The sequence below is a fragment of the Lytechinus pictus genome, chromosome 12 (assembly GCF_037042905.1).
Source record: "Lytechinus pictus isolate F3 Inbred chromosome 12, Lp3.0, whole genome shotgun sequence".
NCBI lineage: Eukaryota > Metazoa > Echinodermata > Echinoidea > Temnopleuroida > Toxopneustidae > Lytechinus > Lytechinus pictus.
This window is the reverse complement of record NC_087256.1, coordinates 9,382,431-9,399,154: the sequence shown is the minus strand read 5'-3', so window position 1 is coordinate 9,399,154 and position 16,724 is coordinate 9,382,431. Positions and strand designations below refer to the sequence as shown.

General features: G+C 35.9%; 1 protein-coding gene across 1 annotated transcript in view; it reads right to left on the bottom strand.

The window, feature by feature from the left end:
• The window catches only part of LOC129273275 (aqualysin-1-like), an 80,675-nt gene extending 71,737 nt beyond the window's left edge, over positions 1-8,938 (bottom strand). Inside the window, exon 1 of the mRNA XM_064107991.1 lies at positions 8,736-8,938. The gene's annotated coding sequence lies outside the window, so the exon portion shown is untranslated. The remainder of the gene's footprint in view (positions 1-8,735) is intronic.
• Between the last annotated feature and the right edge of the window lie 7,786 nt (positions 8,939-16,724).

The window sequence follows — 16,724 nt, the reverse complement described above, 5'->3', positions numbered from 1 at the left end:
ACAAGAGCCAGACACTTGAGCCAGACATCCCCCCTCTCTCTCCCAGCACGCGACGGGGAGTTTGTTTAATGTCACCCGCAACGTTCGGCACGCGCATAATGGGACACTAACTTGGAACGATTTTTGTGATAAATACGGCGAACATGTGGTTGGAAAATTGGTTATATCTCCAGAAAATGCACGTATATGCAGCTAAATTTGGTATCAGTGTAAAGCATGAACTATAACAAAGACCGTCACGGTATTTACAGCGCAGCAATCGGCAGCAATTTGTAAAAGAAATGCTCATGAAAAAATAAATTGCTAAAACCTCCCATTGTCAAATGGTTTCGTCCAAAATTGCCTCTGATGGGATTATTATTTTATCTTGAAAATCTCTGATCACTTAAAACAATCATTCATCAATAAGCACCGTGAATAAGAAATAAATTAAGCAATCCGTTTTGTTAAAACAGTGAAATATCTAAAACGTGTCATTTACACATGCGGTAGCCGTAAAGAGTCATTTTCCGGTAATATTGAATAAAAATGGGCAACTAATAATCAATTTAATGGAGAAATATTGTATGGAGGCATTCTACAGGTTCTTATCTTTGCTTAGAACATGAAAAAAACAAAATTTGTTTCATGACCAAAAACCAGTTTTGGCGCACTTTTGCTCTCTCCTGGCCCACTGTGCGGCGTTACAAAGGAAATGCATTTTTTTAGTTCTCATAATTTTATTGTTTTATTAATTTGATTCGCTGAGTAAAATAAAAATAACAATGATAATAATAATAATAATATTAATGATAATAGTAAACGTAATAAAAAAAATAATAACAATAATAATTTCTCATGTAGTTTATAACTTTGCTTACAGTGTATTAAGTATTTTCCTTCATTATTTTACATCTCATTTTATATAGTACCCCACTCACAAGCTTTGCTTCTTAGGGGTCCTAAAGAAACCATTCATATAATATTGTATGTTTTGTATCATCTGATCATTATTTTGTACTCATATATCTGTTTTCTGATAAACTAAACTTAAACCTGAACTTATTATATTTATTATGTATATCCATCGACATCTGCTTTATTACGTATTTCATGTACTTTTCAGTGAATTAGAACTGAAATATTTTGATAAGGGATTCAATAATTGTCATCTGGTTTTATCAAATAGTATTTTGTATGATTAAACTCCCGAGCCCTCTCTCTCTCTCCACCCACCCCCCTCCCCTCCCCCCCCCTCTCACCCTCTCTCCCCCTCCCCCCCCTCTCTCTCTCTCTCTCTCTCTCTCTCTCACGATCTTCTTTCTCCTCATCTCTTTCCACTATCCATCCACTGAGAGGTGCTAGAACTGGCACCGAACGATGATGATGATAGTGATGATAATGATGACGATGATATGATGGTGATGGTGATCATCATCAGGCAGGTGGTGATGTTGGGGGGTGAAAGTGGTGGTGATGGTAATCCAATTGGTGTATTGATGGTGGTGGTCGTGGTGATGATGATGAGGAAAAGAGAGAGGACGATAATGATGGTGGTATTGAAGATGGTTGTAACGATTGTGATGATGATGCTGATACAGGTGGTTATTTTGGTGGATGATAGTGATGGTGATGGTATTCTAATGGTTGTGAGGGTCCTGGTGATAATGACGATGATGATAATGATGATGCTGATGCGGACGGGATGTTGGCGGTGAAAGTGATGGTGATGGTAGTCTAATGGTGGTGGTGGTCGTGGTGATGATGATGAGAAGAAGGAAGAGGGAGTGGACGATCATGATGGTATTGAAGTCGGTCGTATAATGACATTAATGAGAATGGTGACGATAATGATGATGGTTTTGAAGATGGTCGTAACGATAGTGATGATGATAATGATGATGAAGCTGATGCAGGTGGTTGGTGGGTGATAGTGATGATGGTGGTAGTCCAATGGTTGTGGTGCTGTTGGTGATGATAATGAAGCGATGATGGTGTTGTATGGTGATGGTGGCAGTAATTACGTACTATGATCTGGCAAACGCAAAGAAAGAAAATAAAAACATTCCCTATAAAACCAGGCCCCTTGGAGCAACTAGAGGAGGTAGGATATTTGCCGTACCACTTTTTTTCCGGAATTACATAAATATGAAGGGAAAAGGGAAAGTAAAAATACATGAAGAAAAAAAAGAAAAGCAGGAACATATTAAAATATACAAAATCCAGAAATTAAATAAACAGAGAAGAAACAATGAGGGTAGTTCAGTGGCGTAATGTGCCCAAAAAAATTAGGGGGCTAGATATGGCATATCACGTAAGTTGCGTGCGAGCAAAAATTTCGACATTTTTATTACAAAAATCCAATTTTGTGATAGATTTTGACATGACATGACATTCAAAAAATGATACATTTCACCCTTTTCTATTTTCTTTTCTTTAATTTTCTCTTTTTTTCTAGGTCGTGAAAAATTTGGGGGGCAAGAGCCCCCCCCCCCCCCACCAATCTGTACACCAGTGGGGAGGTGTTGTTTACATCATTTTAAATTTCGTATTTATAAATTTGTTACTAAAGTTTCAAATTTCAAGCCGGAAAAACTTTGATCTTTCTAAACTTCTATAATTGGAGTGCTGATTTGGATTGAAATTTTGGTCCATTCTTCGCTCGAGTTTGCTTGTGATTGGGGCTCCAAAAAGTACACTGGACCTGGAATTGTGTGTTTGCACTGTATCCAAATATGACGGTTTCCAGTTTTTGAACCGATGTCAGCGGATTTTCTTCATTCATCTGTTGAATGTTAAAGGAGAAGTCCACCCTAACAAAAGTTAATTTGAATAAAAAGAGAAAAATCTAACAAGCAAAACACTTAAAATTTTTACAAAATAGGATGTAAAATAAGATATGACATTTCAAAACTTCGCTGAATTTCACAAAGCACATCCTGGACAGTACGCAAATGAGGGGGCTGATGAAATTACCCAATCACTATTTCTTTTGCATTTCATTACATGAAAAATGAAATATTCTAATATCTCCGCATTGTCATGTGAAAAAAAAAGATATTCATAGGCCACCATCACCCCTTCTGAAATGAAATGAGAAAGTGGGGAAGAGAGAGGGAGATCGAGAGAGAGTGGGAAAGATATAAAGAAATACTGGGTGCGCCGTTCTCCTATAATTTAAATGGTCTGGCCTCGTAGGCTCGTAATTCACAGGCCACCATCTCCCAGCGAATCAAAGGGAAAGAGAGACAGAGAAAGTAAAGATCAAGTCCACCCCAGAAAATGTTAATTTGAATAAATAGAGAAAAGTTAAACAAGCATTATGCTGAAAATTTCATCAAAATCGGATGTAAAATAAGGGAGAAAATTTGAATATTTCACTTTTCACATAATGAAATACAAAAGAAATAGTGAGTGGTGTCACCAGTCTTCTCATTTGCATACCTACAAGGTTGTGAATATAACTGTTTTGTGAAATTAAGCGAAACTTAAAAATTTCATAACTGTCTTATTTTTCATCCGATTTCGATGAAGTTTTCAGTGTTGTGCTTGTTGGATTGTTCTCTTTTTATTCAACTCAACTTTTTGTTGGGATGGACTTGTCCTTTAAATACTTAGTGTACCGTTCACCTACAACTTCAAAGGATAAGACCTCGTCGGGTTATAATTCACAGGCTACCATCTCCCCTCCTGAAAATTTTAAAGTTAAAAAGGTGATAGAGAGGGGGACATAGAAAGGAAATATTTGGTGTGCTGTTAACCCACATTTTTCAGGATAAGACCTCGAAGGCTCATAATTCACAGACTACACAGGTCTCCAAGCGAGGTAACAAGTGAAATAGAGAGAGCGAGAGAGATAAAAAGGAAAAACTGGCTGTGCAGTTTACCTACAATTTTACTTGTAGGCTAGTAATTCACAGTCCACCATCTCCTAGCGATTAAGTTAGAGAGAGGGGGGAAGAGAAAGAGGGTGAGATATAGAAAGAAATGGGTGCAATAGTTTTGAGGATAAGACCCAGTAAACTTATAGTTCAGAGGTCATTATATCCCAGCCAAGCGAGCTATGTATAAAGTGAAAGAGAGAGAGAGAGAGATAGAGAGAGTAAACTGGCTCAATTTTGCAGTTTACTTACAATTTAAAGGATAGGATCTCGTTGGCTAATAATTCACAGGCCACCATCTCCCAGCTAGGTATTAAAAGCTAGAGGTAGAAAGATTGAAATTAAATACTGGGTGTACCGTTAACTTACAACTTTAAAGGATTAGACCTCGTAGGCTCATAATTCACATGCCATCATCTCTCCTCCAGAAATGTTGGGGAGAGAAGGGGAGAGAAAGGAAGCACAGTGTGTGCCGTTTACCTACAATTTGAAGGATAGGACATCGTAGGCTCATAATTCACAGTCCAGCACCATCTCCCAACGAGATGGTGTTAGAGAGGAAAAACTGGCTGTGCCATTTACCTACAATTTTAAGGAGAGGACTTCGTAGGCTAGTAATTCACAGGTCACCATCACCCAGATAGGTATAAAGTGAAAGAGAGAGAGAGATAGAGAATGGAAATACTGGATGCTCCGTTCACCTACAACTTTAAGGATAGGACTTCGTAGGCTCATAATTCACAGGCCACCATCTCCCAGCGAGATGAAGTGAAAGAGAGGAAAAACTGGCTGTGCCATTTACCTTCGATTTTAAGGATAGGACTTTGTAGGCTAGTAAATTCACAGGTCACCATATCCCACCGAGGTATAAAGTGAAAGAGAGGGAGAGGGGGTAGAATGGAAATACCGGGTGTGCCGTTCACCTACAACTTTAAAGGATAGGACATCGTAAGTTCATGGTTCACAGGCCACCATTTTCCAGTGATATGAAGTGTAAGAGGGAGAGAGATTAAAGGAAATACTGGGTGTGCCTTTTACCTACACTTTTAATGATTAGTCATTGTATGCCAGTAATCCACAGGCCACCATATCCCAGCGAGGTTTAAAGTGAAAGAGAGAGAGAAAGAAAAACTGACTGAGCAGTTTACCTACATTTTAAAAGGATAAGACCTTGTAGACTCATAATTCACAGTCTACCATCTCTCAGCTGGTTATAAAAAGAAAGAGACAGATATAATGTACATTGTTAGGAAATAACTACAATTCTAATGATAAAAGACTCATCATTCACAGGCCATTATCTTCATTCCGGGAATAAAGTGAAAGAGAGGGGATGTGAGGGAGAGGAAGAGAGAGAAACAAAATACTGAGTGTGTTTACCAAGGACACTTTGCAAATTTCCTGTAGACAAAATTATGGCACTGATTGATTTCCATTAGAGTTACGATTGATTGGATCAATCGTAACTCTTTGTAAGACGGGGCCCAGATGTCTTACATGTCCGTGTGCTGTCTGTCTGAATTTGACTCTTTTCTATTCTTGATTTGAATAATTATCCCACCTAACGTTTGTCGTTGTGGGAATTACATTTTGGGACATGGGAATTCATTTTCCCCTGTGTTTGTTTTTAAAAAATCGTTACCCACGACCTCGTAAAGAAGGAAAACTTATCATGTTCTCGTTTTTTTTAATTAATTTGTCATAATTTTGTTTATATACCTGTCATTTCATTATCTTTATATTGTCCCGCATGCCAGTGTAATGGTTTTCTTTACAGATTAGGATACCCTTATGCATTAAAACTATAAATGAATACATGAACATAACTTACAGGGATGCTCCGGCCTGAAGATATTTTTTAATAGAGTAAAATTCACAGAGCAAAATGCAGAAAATTTCATCAAAATCGGATATAAAATAACGTAGTTATTGAATTGTAAAGATTTGCATTATTTCCTTGAAACAGTTCTAGGCATGTCTTCATGAATATTCATGAGGGGGGCTGATGATGTCACATTCTCATATACCTTTTTCTTATTTTATTACATGAAATCGTAATTTTTTCATTTTTTCATAAATGTGTAAATGATGTGTCTCCATTATGATGAAATAAGTTGCAGCACGAAATAACTAATGCACTTAATTACTTGTCAATCCAATTGTTAAGTTTTTGGTAGAAAATGTTTGAATAAACCTGATTTCTTATAATAAAATACAAAAGAACAAGAGGGGATATGACATCATCAGCCTACCTCATGAATATTCATGAAGACATGCCTAGAACTGTTTCATCGGAATAATGCAATTTTTACAATTCAATAACCTCGTTATTTTTGTAATCCGATTTTGGATCAAATTTTCAGCATTTTGCTAAACTGTGAATTTTACCCTTTTTATTGAGATATAGATATCTTCAGCCCGGAGCATCCCTTTAACAAAAATTATCAAGAAAGAGAGAATGTGGAATCAAAATGTTGATGTGTGGATGAAGAAGGAAAAGTGGGAGAGGAAACTAAGAAAAAAAAAGGAAGAGGAGATGAAGGATTAGAAGGATAGGCAACTCCTTATAATCATTAATCCCTGTTGCAATGGAGAGAAGGATATGACATAGAGTAATATTAGTCTTCCTACGAGGCCGATTTTTTTTCATATTTTTTCTCATAATAATTGTTTTTAACCTCAACTTAGTCAAATGGTCTAGGATATAATCAATTTCATTCTACATTGAAGAATAGGCCAAACCGGTCCAAGTATAATTTACGTCTATTGACAGGCATTTTGATAAACACGGGAAAACTCAACAAAAATGGGTTTACTCATTTTCTTTCGACAAAGATTATTAACATGTAAGGTTGTGTTTGTTTGTTTGTTTGTATTTATTTCTATATAAAATTAAAATATATACATGCTCAATTTAACATAACGTACAGATCATATGGAGGATGGCCCATTTCAGCGGTATTAATAAAATACCACTGTTCTTCCATGGGGTCCTGTGAGAAGACAGAAAATTTAAGCAAACAAATAAATGAAAGTTTGAGATACATTGTTTAATTCATAAGTTATGAGCAATTTCAATTGCTCATAACTTTCTTATTAATTATTGAAATTGCTGAGATCACTAAAAATGTGGACGTCCTCCTGTGGCGGGCAATGGGCCGACATGTCTTATATCACAGTTGTGCAACTCCCAACTACATATTATTATCTACATTGTCAAATTTATTAGAAATTTATCCACAGATCAAGTGGGTGTTTCACGGGGTGTTTCATAAAGCTGTTCGTAAGTTACGAGCACTGAGATGTATGATGGATAGATCATCAGTGGTTACAAGTCCACCCAACAAAAAGTTGGCCTTATTTTAAATAAGGCCAACTTTTTGTTGGGTGGGGTAAATGAGGCCATGGCCTCATTTACCCCACTCTCCCCTATTGAGCGTTCTCGTCAACACATTTCCCGGGTAATTTTGCTTGCCTTCATTCGTAATATTGTGGGTCTCACATGCCCTTGCATAGTTTTGTGTAATTTCCTAGAGTACCCGAGCGCTATGCCCGAGCGTTGCTGGTCTCAGAAGTTCTGCGAGACTTGAAACTAAAAAGTCAGAGCGCGGTCAAAAAAATCGCGCGGCGGATTATCGCGAAAATCAAATTCAGAGAGGCATAATAGCCCCCGAACTATTATTGTCAACTGAACAGCTTTCGCCTGTATGTATATAATTATGACCACCACCATCATCATTATTGTTATTCAAGTCCCCTTCTTAGTCATAACTCATATTCCCCAAAAGCTCTTCATTCCCTTGCACTTTTCGACAGTTGAGTAGTTAACGGGGGCCATATATAAATAAGGATAATAACCGTACAAGAATTATGATGGTGATGAAATAAACAAAAATATAATGATGATAAAGATAATAACATAATAGAAATAATCATGCATGACATGATAATAATAATGTACTAATTACATGAATAACCGCAAAAGCAATGCATTCTGAAATATTAACGCCTCAATTATAGAAAGACTAATGAAATTAAAAAAATCACGAAGTTTCATCCACTAAGGGGCAATTTCTGTTATAGCACAGGTGTACTATGACAAAAGGGTACAGTTTCACCTCTTTTTCCCGCTATTAGATATGCAAAATTTTCTAAGGATAGGGGCAGTTGCCCCTCCCCCCCAAAAAAAAAATAATAATAAATAGATAAATAAATAAATAAAAATGAATATATAAAACTAGGATAAAATAAATTAATTGATAAAATTAATAAATAAATAATAAATATAAAAATTGAAAATCAACATTGTTTACTAATAATTTTTACAAAATTCATCCTCAAGTGTGCACGAAATCCTCAAATTTCACAGAAGCAAATACAAAAGCGCCCGCCCACGAGTCGCTTCGCTCCCTCGCTTTCGAGTGTCTTTGAAACTTTTTATTCGTTTTGCCCCTCCCCCGACCCGCCCCGACCATGATATGGACATGTTTTTATAAGGGCTGAAGCCTAAACACGACACTCATTTTCCTAAAGTGTTGTTTTCGCAGGAATTGCACGAGCCACTAGGGCATTGGAATTTAAATTGCACGTCGATTGGCTGTATATGATAAACTATGAAAGAAGCTAATTTTACGGCCTTATTGTGAAATTTGTCACCTCTCTTCACTGGTGTGACGGCGTATGTGTGTGTGTGTGAGGGTGTGTGTGTGTACAAAGTCAATGGGAATGGAAAGATGTCACCATGCAGCGCTGACGAAATAAATGGCAGTGAATGGACAGGTGACTTATTTCACGATAATGCCAATTATAGGGCTATGCTAACAGGGTTCATAATTTCAATTATCTACTTGGGAATTTAAAAATATGATCACTTACTGTTTTTGTCGCCAACGCGCACTTGAATCCAATACCTTGCTGGGTGTCCTAGTTAATCTGAAGTCAAACCAGCCATCTTTCAATTCTTTCACGAAGTCGCAGATTCAGTAATCCACCAAACAACATGAACAAAGTAAGCCGAATCTTTAACGACGTGTGTGCATAATTACGTAACTAAATACAACAGTGTACACATTGTACGTGAAGAATTTGAACTGACAATTAGAATAGACCACGTGATTAAAGTAGGCGAACCAATCACGTTTATGTTTTCTTTGGTTTTAATGGAGAGTTTTCGCACCGTAACGAAGAACGGATTCGAGAATACAGTAGTATTGCAAAATGCCCTTCAGATGACAAGTGTCTTTGTCGAGAATTGGTGAACCGGACGATCCGTAGTTGACGAAAAATGACAAATACGTCGTTTATCCAGAGTCCTGAAACTACTGTTTTGAATCACCAACTCACTAAAGACTACTTGGTTATCCATTGTCATGAAGGGCAATTGACAATGCATTTCCTATGTTCTTCATTCCATCGTGCGTCGTGTAAGTTAAAACACCATATTTAGTCCAGGATAGGCCCCATAGACAAGGGGTCGAACCTTGTTTTTTTAGATATACAATGTTTTTTATGGTTTCTTGTCAATTCGAGGGTGCTGATTCCGAATCTGAATGATGCCACTCTTGTAACCTTGAGCATTTTCCGCAAATTGGCAAAATCCAATATGGCCGCCAAAATATGCAAATTACCCATGAAAATCATAAAATTGCCAACACATTAGCTATAAAATGCATGTAGTTGTTGTGCAGAAGCGAAATACCAATTGGAAAAGCGATATTTGACAAAAAATTTTTTTATTGATATTCAAAATGGCCGCCATTACCCCTGTATACTTTATTATGTAGAATATGAATGGGGAAAATATTTTTTCAAACAAGAGCACTATTATTGCATGTGATTGTGACCTGCGAGTGGACTACTGTCTGAAAACATGACTATTAACAAAACTATGTCATTTGTATACTATCTAATGTGATAAATGCTGTATTATGATATTCAAAATGGCTGTCATAGACCCCTTATACTGTGTACAATATATAAAAGGGGACAAATAATTTTCACAACCTTTGAATTTGTTTGACTTTAAAATGCCAATAACTGCGAAATATTGGTGTAACACTGTCTGACAACAAGGATTTCTAACGAAACATATCATTTCCCTTGCAATTTCGGTAATCATGCTGCATGTTGACATTCAAAATGGCTGCCATAGGCCCTATCTGTATTATGAACAAAGCGAATGAAGAAACTAATTTTCACAAGAGTAAAAACAATAAAATGAATGTAATTGTAATCTATACGAGTGAAATATTGTCTAAACACATGATTTCTGGCGAAACATATCATTTCATTTTTCATGCATGAGATAAATGCTGTATTGTAAAATTCAAAATGGCCCCTATGGGCCCTTACAGTATTATCTACAATGTAAATGGGGACAAATACTTTTGACAGAATTAGGATTTGCCTGACTATGAAATCCATATAATTCTGTTGTATAAGGAAAATATTGTTTGAAAACGTGATTTTTTTAATGAAATATAACATTTCCTCTCCCATAGGTGATAAATACTGTATTTTGACTTTCAAAACGGCCGCACAACCCCTACAATTTCTGTAACATGCGTATAGGGAAACTAATCATCACCAGAATGAGAACCAAAAACGCACGTAACTATGTGATGTATAGGTAAAATTTGGTCTTGAACATGATTTCTGACTAAATACATCACATAATGGTTGAGAAGGTAATAAAGGCCTTACTTTGAAATTCAAAATTGCTGCCATAGCCCAAAGTAGTATGTACATTGTAACTGGGGACAGATAATTTTGACAAAATTTTTACTATGAAAATGGCTTAATTTTGATGTAAGTGTTAAGTATTGTCTAAACCCAATGATTTCTAACGAAATATATCATAGCTTGTGTCACAAAGGTGATGAATGCAGCCTTTTAAAAATGAAAAATGGCCGCCATAGTCCCTTATCTTAATATGTAACATTTGAATGGGGAAAGATAATTTCCACAAAGAAACATATTGCAGCCATTTTAAAATTTAAATATAGCATTTATCACCTAAATAACATAAGAAATGATCTATTTGGTTACAAAATCATATTTTCAGACGATATTTCACTCATACATGCAACACCATTTAGTCAAGCAAAGCCAAATTCTGTTAAAATTATATGTTCCCATTCACAAAGTACATAAAAGGCCTACCGTTAGGGCCTGTAGCGGCCATTTTGACTTTCAAAATACATTATTTATCACCTACCTGGCAGAAAGAATGATATATCTTGTTAGGAATTATGTTTCCAGACAATATTTTACTCTTAAATCACAATTATATGCATGTTATGGTGCTGACTCATGTGAAAATTGGTTTCCCAGATCGATTGTACATAATACAGTCAATATCTTTTGGCGGCCATTTTGAAAGTCAAAATACAATATTTAACACAATTATGAAACCCGAATAATATATTTCGTTGCAAATTATATTTGAAGACAGTATTCCACTAATTTACCACAAAAAAATACGTTTTAGTGCTCACCTTGTGATTGTTTTTGTCCTCTCTCACATCGTAGATCATAATTTTAGGGCCTTTGGTGGTCATATTAAATATCAAAATACAGGGTTTATCACATACATGGCATGTTAAATAATACATTTCGTTAACAATAATGTTTTTAGTCAGTATTCCACTCGTTTATCTCAACAAAATGCATTTTAGTGCTCACTCTTGTGATTTTTTTTGTGTCACCATTCACATTGTACATAATAGTATTAGGGCTTTTGAAGGCCATTTTGAATATCAAAATACAGGATTTATCACATAACTGACATAACAAATGATATATATCGTTAGCAATCATGTTTACAGACATTGCTTCACTCATAGATCATAATTACTTGCATTTCAGTGCTCAATTTTGTAAAAATTAATTTTCCCCATTCATATTGTACAGGGGTCTATGATGGCGGCCATTTTGATATCAAGAAAATAAATATTTTGACAAAAATCATTTTTTTCAGATATTATTTCACTCCGGCAGCACAATTGCATGTACTTTAAAGCCAATGTGGGGACAATTTTATGATTTTCATGGGTAATTTGAATATTTTGGCGGCCATATTGGATTTTGCCAATTTGCAGAAAATGCTCAAGGTTACACGAGTGGCATCATTCAGATTCGGAATCAGCACCCTCGAATTGACAAGAAACCATAAAAAAACATTGTATATATAAAAAAACAAGGTTCGACCCCTTCTATCCTGGACTAATTTTCACATACCCGCGAATTAAAATGAGAAATTCCAACATTCGCGTTTTGAGAAGAAGTGAGTTCACCAAACAGCTTTCAACTCTGTTGGAACCACAGACGGGGAGGGCAAAAAGAAAAATGGGTAAAATCGATTTCTTTAAAAAGGGAACGAAGAATGAAGATGAGTATTGAAAACATTTTTGTTGCCATTGTCATTAGCAGAACGTGTTAGTAGTATAAGTGGTAGTAGTAGTAGTAGTAGTAGTAGAAGTAGTAGTATCATTATAATAATAATAATTATTATTATTATCATTATTATTATTACTATTGTTATCATCATCACCATCATCATTACCATCATCATCATTATCTTCATTTTTCATTTAATTTGATTTTCTTTTTCACCAAAAGAAATATAAAAGTACAGTAACAGATGAAATGTTTAAGTATACTTTGTAGGTGCATCTTGTAGATAAATTTCTGAGTAGACTTTTTGAGTCAAAGAATCGAAATATTGCAGCTCGGGCTCCCCGCCCGATTTGTCCATTTCGTGAGATACGTGGCTATTCATGTTTATAAATTTCTGCAAATAGTCCTCTAAAAATTAATTTTCAGGTTAATAAATTACGCTCGGGCTTCGCGCTCGCATGAAATATTTAGCGAGAAATCATGATATAAATCTCTGGCTTCATGTTTGCGATTGAAATGTTTTATATTATGTCTACCTTTCTCAGGCCATATCACAAATTCATCTCGCGCTTCGCTCTTGCATTAATGGGGGCCTATCATGTTCACGAATTTCAAGTCGTACCGTACTGCTTTTATATTCTTTCCGACGGGCCTATATTAAACTGCATGTTTCTAAAATAAGAATAAGAAACATGAGAAATTAACAACGATATATTGATTCTGAGCTTGTTTCAATGAGGCACATATTCCTATTTATGGACCTTGATTTTAATGCAAATTACTTGATTAGTTTGTTTTTTCATAGTGTTTACACACAGTTACCGTGGGTCACGGCATTGGAGGCACGAGCTAAAATTTTAAGTCGCCACTTATTGCAACTATAGACCTTGTTAACGATTAACGCGAGCCTTCTTTTGATGCAATCATGGGTGTCGATCGGTATTCTTGGTTGGGGGGATGATTGACACAAATGTTCTTGTGGATGGGGATCTTTCAACATTACCCCCACTAAAATCACAAGTTAGGACATTTGGGAGTGGTTGATATGCATGGTGTTCTTGCAGTGGCGTACCGTGAGTCACGGCATTGGGGGGCACCAGCAAAATTTTTGAGTCACTTAGTGAGCGCGCGAAGCGCGCTCAGTTGCCAGGTATACTGACCTAATAGGGACATTTTAAGGACAGTGCCATTAAACGGATATGTATCTCACTGCTCAAATAAAGCGAGCGTGAAGCGCGGGCTGAAAATTTTTGATATGCAGACCAAAAAGGACATTATAAGCAAATTTTTGTAATCATGATACATACCTGTCTCGCTAAACAAACAATGCGAGCGCGAAGCGCGAGCTGAAATTTTTGTAAATATTGACCCCAAACAATTATGGAATCCATTAAGAGTATACATATCTCACCATAGTCATCTAATGCGAGTGCAAAGCGCTTGCTGATTTTGCTACATCTAAACACATGAAGCACTTTTTGTAGTCATTGTAATCATGATAATACGCATGTCACTCATCAATATTGCGAGCGCGAGCTGAAAATTTAGGATATTCAGACCTGAAGAGAGGCATTCTAAGGCCTATTTGTAAGAATTCACTAAGACCATACGATACATATTTCACTGAACAAATGATGCGAGCGCGAAGCGCGAGCTGAAAATTTTTGATATTCAGATCAGAAAAAGGGACATTTTAAGGCTTATTATATTCACTCGCGTTCGTAATCACTCGCGTCGGGTTGGTAATCACACGCGTTTTTTATTTTTGGCGATTTTTTTTTTTTCGGTGCGATTTTTTTTCTAACGGTGTTTTCAATGAGACAAACGTACTGGAAAAATAAAATGAAATTGAAATTCGAGTTTCGTTTTATTTTAAGCTGGTAAGTGCCTTAAATAAAACGTTCTCGACCACTGTTTTAAGATAACAAGCAAATTTTGACTACTGTTTTAACATAATCACATTCCACATCTTAAATCTTAGAGCCATAGGCGGCGGAAGCGGGGGGGGGGCTCCCCCTAAAAAAAGAGAGAGGGGGGGGAGAAAGGAAGGGAAAGAGGGAGAAAAGAGAAAGAAAGAAAAAAGACAGACAGAAAGAAAGAAGCAAGGAAAAAAGGAGAAAGAAAGGAGAAAAGGAATAAAGAAGAAAAAGGAGGAAAGGCTACTCTCGATTTAGCTTTGCCTTTGGAGGATTTTCCTGAAGTCTGTGGTATTCTTTATAAAGCATAGTGAGGTGCTACAATTTCATAATATCACTATTTATTTGCTTCTTCCTTTCTTTGTGAATTATTCTACACTAACGTAAAAATCAGGGAGGAAAAAGTGCTGAAGAAGAAAAGCAAGAAGGAGGAGGAGAAGTAGAAGAAGAAAAAAGAAGATGGAGGACATAAGGGGGTAAAAATAAAATTAAAAAGAGAAAATTGAGGGGAGGATGTAGAAGAAGAGAAAGAGAAGATAAAATAAGGGGAAGACTGAGAAGAGAAAAGGAAGAAGTGAGAAGGGAGATGAACAATAAGGACAAATACAGAGAAATAAAAAAAAACAAATACAGAGAAATACAGAGAAATTTAAAAGAACAAATACAGAGAAATTAAAAAAAAAATTAAAAATGTTTGAAAAAAACTCCTCAAAACAGACTGCTGCCAGCTGTCTGGGGCGGATCAAGCTTGTTATCTATTCTTGGTACTTAAAACAGTAGTCGAGTACATTTTATTTCAAGGCACTTAATTGCCGGCTTAAAACGAAACTCAAATTTCCCTGCATGTCTGTTTCATTGAAGACACCGTGAAAAAAAAATCGCACCGAAATAAAAAAAAATCGCCAAAAATCCAAAACGCGAGTGATTACGAACCAGAACGCGACGCGAGTGATTATAAACTGCCCATTTGAAGGACTGAATTTTAGGAATTCATGAAGAGCAGACATTTCTCACCAATCTACTAGTGCGAACGTAAGCACGGACAGGAAATGTTTTATATTAACACCTTAAAATGGGGCAATCACTTTAAGTAGTCATGAAAAAGAACCATATGTCACTACATCAAACAATAATAAGTCGAAGTGCGAGGAAATATATGTGGTGTATATTGACTTAAAAACGTTAAACAGACAATGTGAGTACCGGGAACAATAAAGACATCTAGGCCTGAGCAAAATAAAGTTATGAAAAATGTTTCTTATGTATTATAACATAACATTCTTAATTATTATAATATAACATTATAATGAACAATAATTTCTTCATTCCCACTACGTTTCTCTTCCTTTCTCCCTCTTTTTCTCATCTTCCCAGTTTTTTTTCTGGCCAGCCGATTGGGGGGCACGTGCCCCCCCCATGCCCCCCCCCCCCCGTAGTTACGCCACTGTGTTCTTGGAAATTCCTTTATTGTTGCAGTGTACTGTACTTATATAATTTTTTTGAAAATTCAATTTGTGTTACAAGTAAGCCTATTCTAAACTCATATACGAAAGATAAAATGACAAAAATCGTCTGGACCATGTACAAAGTGATCTGTTTATTGAGCATGATGTATACAACTTCTCTCTTAAATCTAACCCGTCTGGCAATATCTTTTTTCTTCTTAATGCATGATGATAAAATGCAGAATGATAAAATGCAGATTCGGACAAATTAAGACTAGCACAAATTACAAACTGTGTGGCTTCTCGTGCGCCATCGGGCTTACCGTCAATCCTTAGACGATTTAACATGTTTTAAATGCTTTATAAGTGCATGAAACAAAAACAAACGTAAAAACAATAAAAACTCAACTGTCATGTTATGATATTTCTCCAACATTTTCTTGAACCATCAGTGTGTAATATCAGCTAATATATGTGTTAAAATGAAATTTACGTACCGCATGAGTGTGCTCATATAGAATGCAAAACTGTCATCCCTTTCCAAACTCGAAAGAGATTTTTTTTTTTGCCAAATTAAGAAAAAATCAATCAAGTTTAGTTATTCAAATCCATAACAACAACAAGAATAACATGAAAAAAAAAATCCGATGTTCATATCCGAAGATACGCTTTAGAGAGAAATGAATGATTATTCTTTCTGAAACCATTAATTGATTTCACTTATTAAATTGTTAAAATATGATCATATTACCACTGGTGGGATGGAACACCCTATCAACAAAAGTTGTTTGTCGTCGGGGTCCTTTTATGTCATGTGTTAAAAAATATCATATACATAAACATTTCATTCTTTTTCATCTTGAACCTCCACCCATCTGTATAAAAGTCCTGGAAAAGAACGTTTTTATTTAATATCAATATACACAAATTGCGAGGGAAACAAAATGATTGATAGCATACTATAATCATCACTATAATCATCATGATCAAACTTTTCATTTTTTCATCATCATTATTATAAATTTTCTACCCTAAATTATTGGGGGGGATATATCCCCCCATCCCCCCGTGATCGACACCCATGGATGCAATCATAGTCGCCGTGT